The sequence below is a fragment of the Oryctolagus cuniculus genome, chromosome X (assembly GCF_964237555.1).
Source record: "Oryctolagus cuniculus chromosome X, mOryCun1.1, whole genome shotgun sequence".
In the NCBI taxonomy this organism is placed as follows: domain Eukaryota; kingdom Metazoa; phylum Chordata; class Mammalia; order Lagomorpha; family Leporidae; genus Oryctolagus; species Oryctolagus cuniculus.
In genome coordinates this window covers 94,480,198-94,496,405 of record NC_091453.1, presented here as the reverse complement: position 1 = coordinate 94,496,405, position 16,208 = coordinate 94,480,198, and the positions used below count along the sequence as shown (strand labels likewise).

The following is a 16,208-nucleotide window of genomic DNA, read 5'->3' as shown; positions in this document are numbered from 1 at the left end:
TATGAAGGAATGACAGAGGGAAAGACTCAGCGGTTTATAAGGGAGAGAGATCAGTCGTGATTCCTCATTGGTATCTGACCTGGAAACCCAAACTGCATTGAACCAGACCTTCCTGGCTACCCCTGGCACCCTACTGGGCAGGGGAGCTATGTGGAAGGTCTAAATTAAGCAGGACAGAGGGTGCTTGAATGAGAGAGCAAAGCAGGCTATGCAGCTGCATTGCTCTCCCAGGTTCTATCACGTTTACAAATACACACACAAATACATTACATACAATAGTGAGTCTGGGTGGCAGGCTCCCCACAGGGGGCCTGGCTGACCCAGTTACACGTCTCAGGAGTTCTAGGAAGGGGCACTGTGCTCCCAGATGAGTGCTCCATGTGTTCTCTCTCGCCCAGGGAAGCCCTACCCCAGCCCACCGGTCCTCAGGTTCAGTTTGTCCAGTTTGGAGAATTGCCATAGGTGGGTTTGGAGGCTTGAGACTTGGGCTGCAGGGAGCTGGGCTGGCTGAGCCGCTCTGGGCATCCTGCGGAAGCTGGTGGTGCAGCAGCTGAGTGTGGGGCAGCTGCTGGAGCGGCAAGATGTGCAGGAAAGGTGGGGTGGATAGCCAGGGGCTGCCCCAGGGGCTAGGAGCCAGGGAGAGCCTAAGGCAGGCTGAAAGGTGGAGGGGTCCCTGCATGAAATCCCTGCTTGTCAAACGCCTTGTTGTAGACAGAAGCAGTCATATCAGGGAGGCCAGTGGTGCTTGGAGACACTGATTTCCCTTTGCCAGACCCAGAACCCCCAGACTTGCTGTGATCCTGTGGTGATCCACCATAGCCAGCCTTATAGTGTAGTCTCCCGCCGCTGTCCCCTAGGCCAAGTCGGCGTAACCTGTGCTGTAGCTATGCTGGCCACAACCACCAGCTTGCTGGAAGTGGGTGCTGGGATGCTGAGCTTCACACCATGCTGTTTGGCTGATGCTGGAGGGACAAACATGGTGGGCCCATGGTGGGCACGGGGCACGCCTGTGTAGGGAGAGGCAAGTATAGCTGTAGCCAGGTGGTAGCGCAGGATTCGCAGAAGGTCTGGGACTGGCCCTGCTGGGGATGATGATCGGGTAGTCAGGAAGCAGTCCTCCAGGGCCCAGGAGGTACTGGCTGTGCACAGCGGCGGCATCCCCTGGGGCAAATGCCCAGGCGCTGCTGGGCGTGGTCACAGTGGTCCCACCCAGGCAGAGGCTGTTGGCTGTGTTCATGCCACTGGGCAGGCTGACTCCTGGGGCTGTGGCACTTGAGGAAGATGTGGCTGCCGTTGAGTAGGTGGCTGGGGCAATGTAGTCTTTCCATTTCCTTACCTTTTCTGCGCATTTGGAGCCTCTCAGCTCTGTTCTGGTTCTTTGTACACAATAAGACACATGATTGTGAACTGCAGTTACCCCACTGTTCTGCAGAATGCTCAGACTTGTTACTTCTCTTCAATTGTATTTTGGTACTTTTAATATTTCACTTAAATATCTTTTCGTGTTGATATGATTGATAATATATAACTCTTTTATTATTGAAGTTATTTTTTGGAGAATTCCATTAGCACCATGGACAATAAGAGATGTAGATATCCTGAGTTCAAAGTGACTCTCTGGAAAGGCATAGAAACCCCAGGAAGCAATGTTTTCTAAGAGTTAGATGCATCTGGGGCTGGTGCCATGGTGCAGTAGTAGGTTAAGCCTCTGCCTGCGGCACCGTCATCGCATATGGGCGCTGGTTCGAGTATTGGCTGCTCCACTTCAAATCCAACTCTCTTCTATGGCCTGGGAGAGCAGTGGAAGATGGCCCAAGTGCTTGGGCCTCTGTACTCGCATGAGAGACCTGGAAGAAGCTCCTGGATCCTGGCTTCAGCCTGGTCCAGCACCCCCAGGCATTTTGCAGCCATTTGGGAAGTGAACCAGTGGATGGAAGACCTTTCTCTTTGTCTCTCTCTCTCTGTCTGTCTATAACTTTACCTCTTAAATAAATAAATAAATCTTAAAAAAAGAGTTAGATGTATCTCCAAATTATTCCTGGAAGATGAAACTGTTTAAAAATGATTTTGAATTCCTCATCCTCTGGTTTTAGCAGTTACTCTCTACAATAAGCTTTCTGAAACAAACATTTTTTTTATTTACAGGTAGAGTTATACACAGTGAGAGAGAAAGAGAGAGAGAGAGAGACAGAGACAGAGACAGAGAGACAGACAGAAAAGTCTTCCTTCCAGTGGTTCACCCCCCCAAATGGCCGCTGTGGCTGGTGCTGCGCCAATCAGAAGCCAGGAGCCAGGTGCTTCTTCCTGGTCTCCCATGCAGGTGGGTACAGGGCCCAAGGACTTGGGCCATCTTCCACTGCCTTCCCAGGCCACAGCAGAGAGCTGACCTGGAAGAGGAGCAGCTGGGACCAGAACCCGGCACCCACATGGGATGCCGGTGCCGCAGGTGGAGGATCAACCAAGTGAGCCAAGGCGCCGGCCCATGTGTTTTGATTCCATTGTGTTACTGATTTATATTGAGGACACACTACATGCCAAGTGTAGTGCTAGATGATTTATGATTTTTCATACTAATCCTTCTAGCAGTACTTAGACAAACCTATTGTTATCTCTCTTAGAGAAGAGCAGAGAGAATTATCTGTATTTGGAAGCACTGTGGGTGATGGAAAAGTGGGTAAGATATACACTGCTTACCCTAACAGTATATTAGCTAACTCTTGGGGCCATTGATTTGAACAAGAAAATGCATGTGATGTACTATGTATCATACCAGAGATGTAGTAAATGCTCAATAAATTTTATCAATGATGAGAATGAGAAGGAAGATCATGGTATTGCAGGAGTAACATTGAAAAGGTAGGACAAGGCCAGAGCATGCTACTTGAAAGCAAGGAATCGATTGAAATGTCATTTCAGTCTCTTTTCCTTGTGGAGCAGTTATAGTATTTCCATTAGGAGAGATATCCATGGTCGATATTATCAATACTAGATATAATAGGAAGAGGAAATTCTTATGCTTCTAAACTATGTGATGAGTTTGGGAAATGTTTTCCCCACTTACAAGTGAAGGTCAAAATTTAACTTTTAAAAAATTCTTAATTTTTTCCAATATATTAGTTTACATATTATGACTATTTTTTTCATGTTCAATTTTAATAAGGTGGAGATTTGAGAATAGAGTTAATTATAAAGAAACACACATTTATTACCATATTGTAACACTCTAGGTAGTGGTTAATTAAAGATTCAATTTTTTAAATTAGCATATTATACTTAGTGATTCCAGACAAAAGGGAAGATGCAGAGTTTAGAGGAAAGAGAATCAAGCTTGAAGTTCAGAAACCTTAAACAGAAAATAACTTGATGAACTTGAGTAAGTTATTCAGCATTTCAGAGTTTCAATTTCTTTCTCTTTTTAAAGTATTTATTAATTTGAAAAAGTTACAGAGGGGAAGAGACAGAGACACAGAGAGAGGCCCTCCATCAGTTGATACATTCCCCAAAAGGCCATAATAGCCAGGGCTGGGCCAGGCAGACGCCAGGAGGCTAGATCTCCATCCAGGTCTACCATGTGAGTGGCAGGGTCCCAAGTACTTGGGCCATCTTCCACAGCTTTCCCAAGTGCATTAACAGGTAGCTGGCTCAGAAGTGGAGTATCTGGGCCTCAAATCACTACTCACATGGAAGGCCAGCATCACAGTCAGTAGCTTAACCCACTATGTCACATCACCAGCCCCAGAATTTCCTATTCCAAAATTTTAAAAAGGTAGTCTATAAGAGCATTGTTGCATATTTATACTTCACTTCTTGGTAATCATTTATTTTCTTTTTTTATGATCCTTATAATTATCTTACAATGTGTTAGGCAGGCATTGTTACACTCATTTAACACACAAAGAAACTGAAATTCAGAAAGATTAAATGGATGCCCAATGTCACATAGCTAACATGCATTACATTTAAGACTCAAAATTCTGTTTGCTATTTCACATAGAATATTCTCTTTGCATTACATATTGAAATTTTCTAAGAAGCAGAATGATAAATGGAAGACAGACCTGGCTTCTAAGTCCAGCTCTCTCACTAAGAAGCTGCATGATATTGTGCAAGTTACATTGTTTCTCTGAGCCATCTTTTTCTTATTCATAAAGAGAGAAATGATTAATTTTACAAGATATCTTCAGAGTATGCATCATCACCATTTTCCTAAATAAGCAGAGAAAAATAAACTGCTTTGTTCAACATTGCACAGTAAGTGGTAGAGAGAAACTGCTTCTGTTTCCAGAATGATGCAACTTTTCTAGCAAGGGGTAATTATCGACATGGTTCAAAAGACTAAGGAAAGAAATGAATGTATCTCTTACCTGCTAAGATGCATATTGAAATCCACCCCCTCAGTGTAATAACAGGTAAAGAGGAGAAATTCCCTACTGTCCATGATTTACTATAATCCCCATCCTAGGAAATCCTCTACTATATGATGACAAGGGTGATAGAATACTCCAATTAGTCTACAGAACAGTGGTTCTCACCAACATTTTTCTAGGGGCCATGTGCGAGTGTCTGAAAAGGAGGAAGTTATTCTAGGTAATTATGTGTGTTTCATGGGTGGTGTGCTTCATTCCCGCACTTAGAAGTAGTGGTGATGCTGCTGATAATGGAGATGATTGCTAATGAATAATCCATGCATGGTGTTGAATTGGCACCCACAAGGCAAACTTTTTAAGGAGTTATACTCTGTATTTAATTAGCTTTTCATCTGAGCACATACTGTGCATTCTCTATGCCTCGCAAACCACCCCTTGATGACACGTGCACCGAACCTTCTCCTCATCCTTCATATCTCAGTTCTATAATGGCTCTCCTCCAGGAAACCTTCCCTAAGGTTTTCACCAGTTTGCCTCTTTAGTGGAAATCTGTTGTTTTTACCAGCACAACAAAGACTTTGCTTCTGGGAAATACAGCTTGGTTTTCTTTGAAAGAACTTATTTTCCCCCATGTATGCAGTGTTGATAAGGTTATCAATCAAGGCCATCTCCTCTTCCAGAACCAAGTAATGGGAATATGACCTGCACTAGGCCATGTTGACTCTCTCTCAGAGCATCATTGCAGAGATGGAAACCTGCCAATTCATCTGAAGGTCCTGTCCATTAATCCCTGCTCCCTGCATCCCTGAAGCCACTCTGCTTCTTGTTTCTCACATTCCTGATCTATCAGCCATTTCTTCTTTACAGTGAGTTGCCCCATATCCTGACAACACTTTTCATCTTTGTTTATGTTAGCCTAAGTAGATTCTGGTTGCTTGTAACTGAAGAACCTAATCATACAAGGGGTTTTTGAAAAGTTGATGCATATTATGAAGAACGTATGAATGAATTTCAAACTTTTTTTGCCACAAAAACCACATCTTTCAATTCCATTTCATATGATCTTTTGAAGTACCCTCAAACATCCTTATTGTATGGTCTCCTTAATAACTCTTAATTTATTTTGTGAGTATATATTTTTGTTGATTAGTTGATTTATATATATCACTGCCGGTAAGTTGTAAGCTCCAGGAAGACAAAATTATATCCCCAATTCATAAAATGCTATTTAGCCACTTTCTAGAAACTTCATAAAATTCTGTTTCATTTGATGAATGAATGGAGTTTCAAGCTCTCACTGTTCTCTACTGTTTTTCAGTATGGGGTCCTCACCAGCACATGTCACTAGAATTGCTCTCCTAATACTTCATGTTTGGAGCCTTTACTTTTTCTCAGTCTCTGGCATTCTCCCTCTCCATCCTTATCCCCCCCCCCACTGTCTGTCTGTCTGTCTCTCTCTCTCACTCTCCCCCCCCTCTATTTTCTCCTCCCTCCTCCCACCCCCTTCCCCAAACTTCAACTACACTGATGTCCACACAGGATTGGATTTATTCCTTATCATAAAACTTCTCTTCAACATTCTTTTACTTTCAGAAGAAAATCAAAAGCCTTTCAGGATCTTACGTCTGATTGCCTCTGTCGTCACAGGTTGCGCCCTATTGTATTTTTGACTCTGAACATGCAGACATTTTTCAGTTCCTAGTTGCTTCAGGCTCTCTCCCATCACTGTACTTTTGAACAAACTGTCATCTCTTCCTGCAATGAATTCTGTTGCTCTCTCTCCCCTTCAGTCTTCAGTCCTAGAGTTTCTTTCTCCATAAAGCTTCTTTCTCCCACCACCATGTCCACCTTCACTCAATATTGGGCTAGGTTAGATGACCTGCCTTTGGGCTCCCAAAGCTCCTTCTGTACAACTCTTCTCTTACATTTATGTTTTATTTATTTTTAAGCGTTTTTTTAATTTTTTTTACTTATTTGACAGGCAGAATGACAGAGAGGGAGGGAGGCAGGGAGGGAGAGAGAGAGAGATGGCCCATCTACTGGTTTACTCCCCAAATGGCCTCAATGGCCAAGGCTGGGCCAGCACAAAGCCAGTAGCCTGGAACTGCATCCAGGGGTCCCACATTGGTGGCAGGGACCCAAGCACTTAGACTATCCTCTGCTACCTCCCAGGCGTATTAGCAGGGAGCTGGATCAGAAGTAGAGCAGCCAGGACTCAAACTAGCACTCCAATATGAGATGTTAGCAGTGCAGGTTACAGCCTGATTCTCTTCACCACAATCCTGCTTCCCTTTTTAAGGTTTCAGTTGTTCTATCTTCCCCCTTTAAGCTGAGCCTCTCAAGGACAGAGATCATAACTCTCATCTGCATATCTTCAGAATCCAGCATAATACCAAGAATATAGAAAGTGTTCTCTATAAATGTTTACATTAAAAATAGACAAGATAAAGTGTTGAAGAGTAGATGCTTAGCCTAGTGATTCAGATGCTCACATGTCATGTTTAAGTAGCAGGGCTCGATTCCCAGCTCTGGCTCCTGATTCCAGCCTTTTTTTTTAAAAAAAAAAGATTTATTTATTTACTTGAAAGTCAGAGTAACACAGAGAGAGAAGAGAAGAGAAGAGAAGAGAGAGAGAGAGAGAGAGAGAGAGAGAGGTCTTCCATCTGCTGGTTTACTCCCCAATTGGCTGCAATAGCCGGACCTGTGCCGATCTGAAGCCAGGAGCCAGGAGCTTCTTCTGGGTCTCCCACATGGGTGCAGGGGCCAAGGACTTGGGCCATCTTCCACTGCCTTCCCAGGCTACAGCAGAGAGCTGGTTAGGAAGTGGAGCAGCCGGGTCTCAAACCTGCACCCATATGGGATACCAGCACTGCAGGAGGCAGCTTAACCTGCTATGCCACAGTGCTGGCCACTCCAGCTTCTTGCTAATGCATACTGGGAGACATTAGGTGATGGTCAGACAGTTTGGTTCCTTCCACCCAGATCAGGGCCTAGTCCAGCCTCTGAAATTATGGCCATTTAGGGAGTGAATCAGCAGATGGGAGTTCTCTCTCTCTCTTTCTCTGTCTCTATCAAATAAGTAAATATGATTTTAAGATTGAATGATTCCACTAGCTGAACTCTCCAGTGCAATTTTAACCTATACTTTTTTCTTATAGGACTTACTGATTTCAACTTTACATTGTTAATATCTATGTACATGTGTTATTTCTACTGTTTTTATTCTTTAAAGATAGAGTTTGTCTTCTCCTATATATGTTATGTAGCATCTGACATTATTTCCCATCCTACCAGAGTTGTATAACAATTACCCATTGAAAAAGTGATGAGTCAACCCATGTTAAATAATGATGGTTCAGTGTATTAAAACGTGTGTTTGAAATATTTACAATTCATAAAAAGCTTTACGGTGACAATGACTTATTTCTAACAGAATGAACTCAAAACATGGAACTTTGGGTTAAGATGGAAAAGAATGTATGAGAAGCCTTTCTTGACGCATCTTCGGTTTTATTACTTGAACAACTAAAATTTCACCTTAAATAAATATAGCAAGACTTGAAGTTATATAGTTTTCTGAAATACTGAGTCATTTAGTAGTATGCAGAAATGAAGATCTACAATATGTTGGTAGATACTTTCTAGGATAACACTGATTCCTCATGTATTTGAATGACATCATGAAAGGAAAAAAAAAAGTATCTTTTTCAGAATGTTTGGGTATATATACTTAGTTCTTTTAAAAAATATCATAAGAGAGGAACGAAAAGGACAAGCCCAAGACTGCAGAGATACATTTAAACATTCAATCATAAGCAGCTGAATCTTTGTGTCAGGTTCCAGGTTTGGTTGGTTAGACAATGAGGTTAGTATAATGTCAGATGAATCAGCAAATTGGCCAAACAGTATTGAGGTTAGGCAATATATGGGATTAGGTACATTTGTTTATAATGTAGTGTTTTTGCTTATGTAAATCTTTCGTGAATTCTACTTGAATAAGAAAAATTTCGGTAAGATGTAAGATTAAAATGGAAATGGAAAGAAAGAAAATCTAGTAGCTTGTACTTGAGTCTTGCTTTTAATAAATATTAAAATAATACCATCAGAGGCATGCTAGCTAAGCAAGATCAAATTTAATGGAAATCTGATTCTTATTCCTCTTTTTTACTAAAGGCTAATATTTGATATACCTAAGTCTAATAATCACCCTATGTATAATATTATTAGTGGGTATGATTTGAAATGAGAGGAACCAGGTAGTGTTTTTGAAGATACATTTTATGTCCATGATAGTGCCCATACCATTGTTGATGAATGATGAATGATTCAATACACCTGTTTACCTCCACGAAGTGGTGTTAGTCTCACATACCTCTCCCCCCCCCCAACCAAACTGCCTTTTCAAAAGCAACCGGAGTCTCCAAAGACATTTCTCTGTCTCCTCCCCTCCCCTCCTCCCCTCCCCTCTCTTCTCCTCCCCTCCCCTCCTCCCCTCCCCTCTCTTCTCCTCCCCTCCCTCTCCCCACCCTCCCCCTCCCCCTCCCTCTCTCATGCATTGGTTCAGGAGGAACATGGATTGAGAATCAGGGGAAATTGGAGTTTACCTCTATAAAAGATACCTTTGAAAAAAAATCATGGGGCTGGCACTGTGGTGCAGCAGATTAATGCCCTGACCTGAATTGCTGGCATCCCATATGGGTGCCGGTCCAAGCCCCGGCTGTGCCTCTTCTGATCCAGCTCTCTGCTATGGCCTGGGAAAGCAGTAGAAAATGGCCTAAGTCCTTGGGCCCCTTCACCCAAGTGGGAGATCTGGAAGAAGGTCCTGGCTCCTGGCTTCGGATCGGCACAGCTCCAGCCATTGCAGCCACTTGGGGAGTGAACCATCGGATGGAAGACCTCTCTCTCTCTCTCTTTCTGCCTCTCCTCTCTCTGTGTAACTCTGACTTTCAAATAAATAAATAAATCTTTAAGAAAAAATACTCCTGTTTAAAAAAAAGAAAAAAGCATGGCAAAACTCTGACTTTCAAATAAATAAATAAATCTTTAAGAAAAAATACTCCTGTTTAAAAAAAAAGAAAAAAGCATGGCAATCCTTCCAGGAATATATTTAGTTCTGAATCTCAAAAACTTGTTTGATAACTGCCGTGATCTGGCTATGTTTGCCTTCAGAGGCTCATGTGTTGAGAGCTTGGTCCTTGGTGTGGCATTGTTGGGAAGTGGAGCCTTAAGAGGTGGGGTCTAGTGGCAAGTCCTTAAGCCAAATGGAGGCAGTGTCCTCAGAAGGAATTATAGGACTGAGTTTTCTCTCTGGCTTCCTGGTTGGCAATGTCATTACTCCCTTACATGAGCTCCTTCTGTTGCCATCTTCCATGAGGAAATGTAGACAGGGGGGTTCTTGCTAGAGACTACTATGATGTTCGGACTTTCAACTTCCAAAACTGTGAGTTAAGTAAACTTCCTTTATCAAAATTAGGCTTCTTCAGGTATTTTGTTATGGTAGTGAAAAACAGACTAATAAAACAACATAGCCATTTTTCATTTTCATAGCTGAACATTATGAGAAACAATTGCAAAGACATTGACCATCATATTTTAGCTAAAATTCACCACATGTAGGAAATGATGGATAATATTTATGAAGTTTAATCTGTTTAAAGAAGAGACTTAGGAGGTAAAATATAAGCAAATATACTGTATATTGCTCTGACAACATTTATGCAGGATACATATATATGTATTATATATACATATTTTATTGAAGAATTTCAATTTACTGTGTGCCATTGTAGAAAACACCAAAACTATTCAAGAAGTTGTTGGAAGACATTTGTCATGGTCAGCTTATCACAGAGTTTAGATTTTTGTCTCTGTTGTCTTCCAATTCTAAGACCAAATGATTTTGTGAGTGACTAGAAAGCTCAGTTTCTTTCAATTTTCATATTCTGTTTCAGCTGCAGATGTGCTTCCACATGAAGGCAGAGGAGATGCCTCCTCAATGGTCTTATTTAAGGAGAATCACTCTTCCCCATCCCTAGCATTTGCTATTAGGTCTTGTGGCAATATATGAGCATGAACTTTAGAGACGGAGAGACCTAATTGTGAATCCTAGCGTTAGTTCTCACATCTGTGTGATTTCAGGCAACTTTCTTAGGTGCTATGAGATTCAGTTTGCTCATCTATAAACTGTGGATTTTAAGGCTTAGAGTTAAAACATCTGAAGCAGCTTCTATTTTGCTTAGCTTTCCCTAGGCACAGAACAGAAGATGGTCATTATTAATTCTTTGTATTACACTATTGTTTTTCCATGAGTTCTCTGTCAAAATTCATGCAGTCCTGAAAGTGACACATTCAGATGTTATCAGCCATTATCACTATAGTCCAAGTAAATGAGTTAATATGGTTGAACCCAGAGCAGGTAAATTTTGCAAGGTAGAATGTTGGAGCTAGGACAAAGTAGCTGGGAGACTAGGTACCGAAAGGTCAGGTGAGGTCTGTTGAAAATAAATATTGCTCATAGCCATCTCTGATCAACTTCTTTAAAATCTGGTCAACTAGAAAAAAGAGAGGCTTAAAAATACATAGCAACTGAGAAAACACAGACACCAATCCATCAGAACAGAAGTCAGCAATTTTACTAGGAGAGTTTCCTGGATGAACACACTTCCCAAATTTGGTATATCCTCTCCCTTTAGTTAGAGGATCCTAGGGAAGTCAGGAGCTTTGGGACGAAGGAATAGGAATCTTGTGGCAGTGCATAGCACTTGATGGGGTGAGGGACAGCAGCCATTTATTGACTAGTAGGAGGTAGTTGAATATTTTAACAACTTCTCTGATGGTATAGGTATGCATCAGCTGAATACAAGCCCTAGCCCCAGGACTAAACAGGAGAGAGACAAAGAAGGGGACTAAAAAGATGAACAGCATTGCAAAACACCCATCATTTAAGTAACAGAGTGAAATCAGGATATATTAATCCCTGTATTATAATTTATACTTAAATCCTGAAGATGAAGTATACAATGTTTTCTAGACAAACTGAATTTGATAACTTTAAGTAGTTCCCCCTCAGGGAGGCCACACCTCACTATCTTTCACTTTGTTAATTTTTTTTTAAACCCTCATGATATCTTCAAAGGAATAGGAAGCTTTCATTTACATTTTTAAATGTTATGTCCCTGGTTGACACACCATAATGCAACTCCCCATGCACCAAAATCGCTTTGACAAATGGAAATTTAAATGGTAAGAGCCTTTTAGCAGAAATCCACAGTTTTCATAATTCCCTATAGTGCATGTATTGTACATTTTTTAAATAAGATATGTGCCACCACAGGCAAGGTTAGATTGCCCTTATCTTATAGAGCTGAGCAGAGTTTCCATTTTTTTGAATAGTATCAGATAAGCACTCTGCAAAGGCCCTACAACATTTAATTCAGTGGTAGTATTTCCCTAGATGTGTAACTACACGCAGGGCACAACAGGTTGAAAAAACTGAAACCGGATTGAAAAAAACCCACTCTGGTTGAATTTCTATATATTTTTTTTTGCAGCTGATATCACCACCTGGAGGGTTCAAATAGGTAATAAACCTATTTGAGCAAAGGCATAGCAAATGCCTATGTACGGAGAAAAGAGCTCAGTAAGGGAGCCCACAGGGTTGAAGGCAATTCTCATGTAGCAAAATCCCACTTAAAACAAACCTCTCCTTTCTCTTGGGATCTCCTGTAATCCTGGGATTAGATGGATCAGTACTGGCAGTGGTTGCTCTTTGCTCAGAGAATTTGCTCAGGTTGTATGGGGCTCATTCTGTTTTCCTTCAAATTTCAAAATCGAATGTTGAGAACATTTTCCTTATTAATGAATTTCTCAAACTGGTCTTTGATCCATGATTCTACTTTGCATTCTCCAGGGGCAAATCTGAACCATCTCCCAAAGCCTTAATTTCATCAGTTTCGGATGAACAATGCAAATTTTGTCCCTAGTCTCTCTCATCTACCAGTCTTTGGGCTTTTCTGGGACAAGAAAAAGGCTCATTTTTCTTTTGTATTTTTCCATTTTGGCATAGTGCCAATTATTATAAGTAAATATCAAATATGTATAGAATTAATGAATGATTGAATAAATGGTATAAAGTACTGAAGAATATGGCTAGCAGGTAAGAGTTCACTTTCTTGTTTGTTACTGTACAAAATTATACTGGGTAATCTACAGAGACACTCATTTATAAACTTCTGGGAAAAACTTAAACATTGACTTTAATCTGTAAAGACATAGATAGCCCTTTAGCTTTTCCAAATGTCACCTTTCTTTCAAAGTTCTTTTGTGGAAAAAGTGGGACAAATGAGAATGTTGTTCTCTTCCTGTAATTGACATTTTGAGACAAAGGCATCATATCTTCCCAAAGGATTCTTGACTTTGGAAACTCCTTGCTTTCCTGACTGCTAAAGCTTTGGTTTATTGACCTGTTGCGGGGTCTATCAATGTTAATTTTACTTACGTGGGGTAACCAGGAAGTATATTCTTTTCATGTGTTAATGCTTATATATATATTGTGTGTGTGAGTGTGTGTGTGTGTGTGGTGTGTGTGTGTGTTTCTTCAATACAAAGAAGTATAAACTATTGTAATGGGGATTTCTCAAATATGTAAGCTATAAATATAGTACATTAAGCAGAAATAAATGCTATGCATTTTTCATAAATTCAAAACATCTGAGAGGAAGATTTGAATTATAAATGCTACTTTTTAGTTCCATTTTAAACCTCCAAGAGACCTACAACATTTAACTCTCATCACATTCTTCTAAGATGGAGTAGTAGGAAGATATTAAAAAGTGTCTCTGTTCCACCTTCTAAGATCATTACTTTATTTTCCAGAAGTGTATCCAATTCTGGTAAGACAGATGTGTCCCATTGATCTTAGAAATATGTTGTTCCATGGCTGCAATTTCTTTCTCTGAACTCATCTTCTGGTATTTTAAATTTATCACCAATTGGCTGGTGCAGTGTGGTTTTCAGTTGCTGAAAATTTAGAGTCCATTACAAAAGTGAGGTTTGGAGTAATTTCCTGGACTATGTTTGGTGCCAACATCCCCACAAACTGATTTTTTGTCACTGTTTTGGCTGCCTATCTCAGTAGGAATATTTGTCTTTTTATTTGCATGGATCTGATACAATGGATGCTATGTATAGATATCCTTTGTCAAGATTATAATCATCTATTTTGTGAGAGAAATTTGAGACTGAAACATTAAAACATACCTGAAAAAAATCAGCATTAGAAATCAGAGTTCATTCTGTTCAAGGGCTTCATCTGTTCCTAGGTCTTAAAGCGAGGTAACGATTGCTGTTGTCATGGGAATCTGGGTCATGGAGAACAAAACTCAAACTCATTTTATAACAGGATAAGAAAAAATGCCTGAAACAAATTATTCATTTCCCTATCCTCACAATCATAGGACTGGTGGTCTAGCCCCAAACAACAAATCATCTTTAACAGATGAAAACTCAGAAGACACCTCCTTCAAAAAAAAAAAAAAAAGCTAATAATCCAATGACATGTTAAGTATGGTTACTTTTTATTTTTTTCATTTTCATTTATTTATTTGAAAGACAGAGAAAAAAACTGATAGAAAGCTCCCATCCATTGGTTCACTCCCCAAATGCCTGAAAAACTGGGAGTGAGTCAGGCCAAATCCAAGAGCAGGGAACTCCATTCAGGTCTTCCACGTTGGCGTGTAGGGGACCCAAGTACGTCAGACATCACCTGCTACTTCATAGGGTCTGCATTAGCAGGAAACTAAAGTCGGGAACTGGAGTTGGCAATTGAATCCAGGTCCTCAGATGTGGGATTTGTGTGTCTTAACCACTAGGCTAAATGTCTGCCCCAAAAGATTAATTTGTATTAGTGACAAAGTCCCTTATGAAAGCTGAGATTAACCTGGAAAACAACAGTGTCCTCCTCTAGTTTGTTTTACTACCATTTTAGTTATAGGGTAAAGATCAAAGGGCATTTGGAAGAATGGTTTACTCTGCTGTTCTTGCTGAAGCCAGGTAAACTCAAGTTGGTTCTCAGAGTGTCCAATAAAAATGCCCTCTTTACAGTAAAAAAAAAAAAAAAAGAAAAAAGAAAAAAGAAAAGAAAAAAAGAAAACTCTGTACCTCTCCATGCTTTTCTAGGGCTGAACTTATTTCTGATTTGCTTTTCAAAGTGTTTGGGCCTGTGAGAAACCCCACCACTATTCAGTGAGTTTGAGGATATCATCAATATACACACGTTATTTAACACCTTTTCTATTTTTGATGGATGTACTGTAACTGTTTTCCTTGCACTAAATTGGATACTAAAATAAATAAGTTCCTATATACAAGAAAATTTGTGTGCATGCTTACATATCTTATGTTCTGTATTTTATTATACCAAAACATCTGAAAAAATCAATTTCTTCTTCACCTGCCTATCAAGCACTGGATTAAGGATTTATAAGAATTGATGACAGCACTTGCAAAGCCAGAGCACTCCCTGACTGTTCCTCTCCCTTCAGTTCTTTCAGAGCAAAGCCAGAATACTGATTTAGATTTTTTTTTTTAGTTCTGTGAAGGAAATGTACTTTTAAATGTTTCCTTTAAAATGTGAATGTGATTATCATTATTGTACAAATGTATGTGGCATTACTGGCATATTTAAGTTTCAGCACATACTGCACACTCTTGATTTAGAAACTTAAATAGTTTATTTTTTAAGAGCTTTCCATTTCACCTTTAAGCTTGTGTTACATAAGCTTAATGGACTCACTCAGCTTCGTGATGGAGAGAATCCACCAGGTGAATAGCAGTAAGCTCATGAGCTTCGAAGGGCTTATTTTGCCAGACTGCAACTCCAGCTTACTGTTTGGAGTTGCACTATTCTGCATGTGCTGATTTTAACACCGCAAAGCTCTGATAATATTTATTGCAGAAGGAAAATGTCTTTTGCCTCAGCCTCCCCCTTTCTTTTTGCATAAATACAGTAAGTTGAGCTTTAACTAAGGTGATGCCTGAATTAAAGTGACAAATCCAAATGCCTGAAATTTAGGATTGCATTTATGGATTTCATCTACAGTATATCAGCATCAAAATGTCAGAGACAGTAAGTCACAGCCAGGAGAAGTTTCTATGGATTTTGGAACTTTCAGTTCATGTCATTGTGTGTTATCTAGCGCTGGTCAGAGCAGCAGGACTGATGGGTATGGTGAGACTTAAATTCAGTACTTAAATATTGCTTCAAACTAGAGATTTACTGTGGCACATGAGAGGAATAAAGCATATCTTTAAGAGGCATGTGTGTGTATATATATTTTTCAAAGAAAGAGAAAAGGATAAAAGCTACTAAGATAGGTTGAAACAGAATCCATTTTAGAAAAAAATATATAAATAAATAGTCTGTGATTTGAGGAATTAAATGCCATTTGGTAGCATTTCTCCTATTTCTTAGGAGAAATATTAATGAGATGTTTTTTCTTTGTGTCTCTGAAGGAAAACAAAAAGATAGCTATTCAGCTTTGATTCTCTTAAATCCAATTATTCCTTACATGGTTTTAAAATATTTCTGCCTCTCTCATGTCGCTGAATGTCCTCAACAAACATTTGGAACCCGAACTCTATCAAATGTCCATCCAGACTCTTCCAAGTGTATATTCTGAGAAGATATTTCTGGCAATACAAAGTCTGCAAATTGTGCTTTGGTTTTCAAAATAGCATTTAAAATTGTTTCCTTTTATGAGGGATCACACTTGGTGAGCAAAATTTGTAGCAAACACTTATTCAGCAAGTCATTGTGGATTGAGACTCTAGGATCACATATTC

General features: G+C 40.0%; 1 pseudogene; it reads right to left on the bottom strand.

Annotated features, from left to right (window-relative positions):
- Positions 1–431: 431 nt before the first annotated feature.
- The window catches only part of LOC103351998 (ubiquitin-associated protein 2 pseudogene), a 31,958-nt pseudogene continuing 16,181 nt past the window's right edge, over positions 432–16,208 (bottom strand).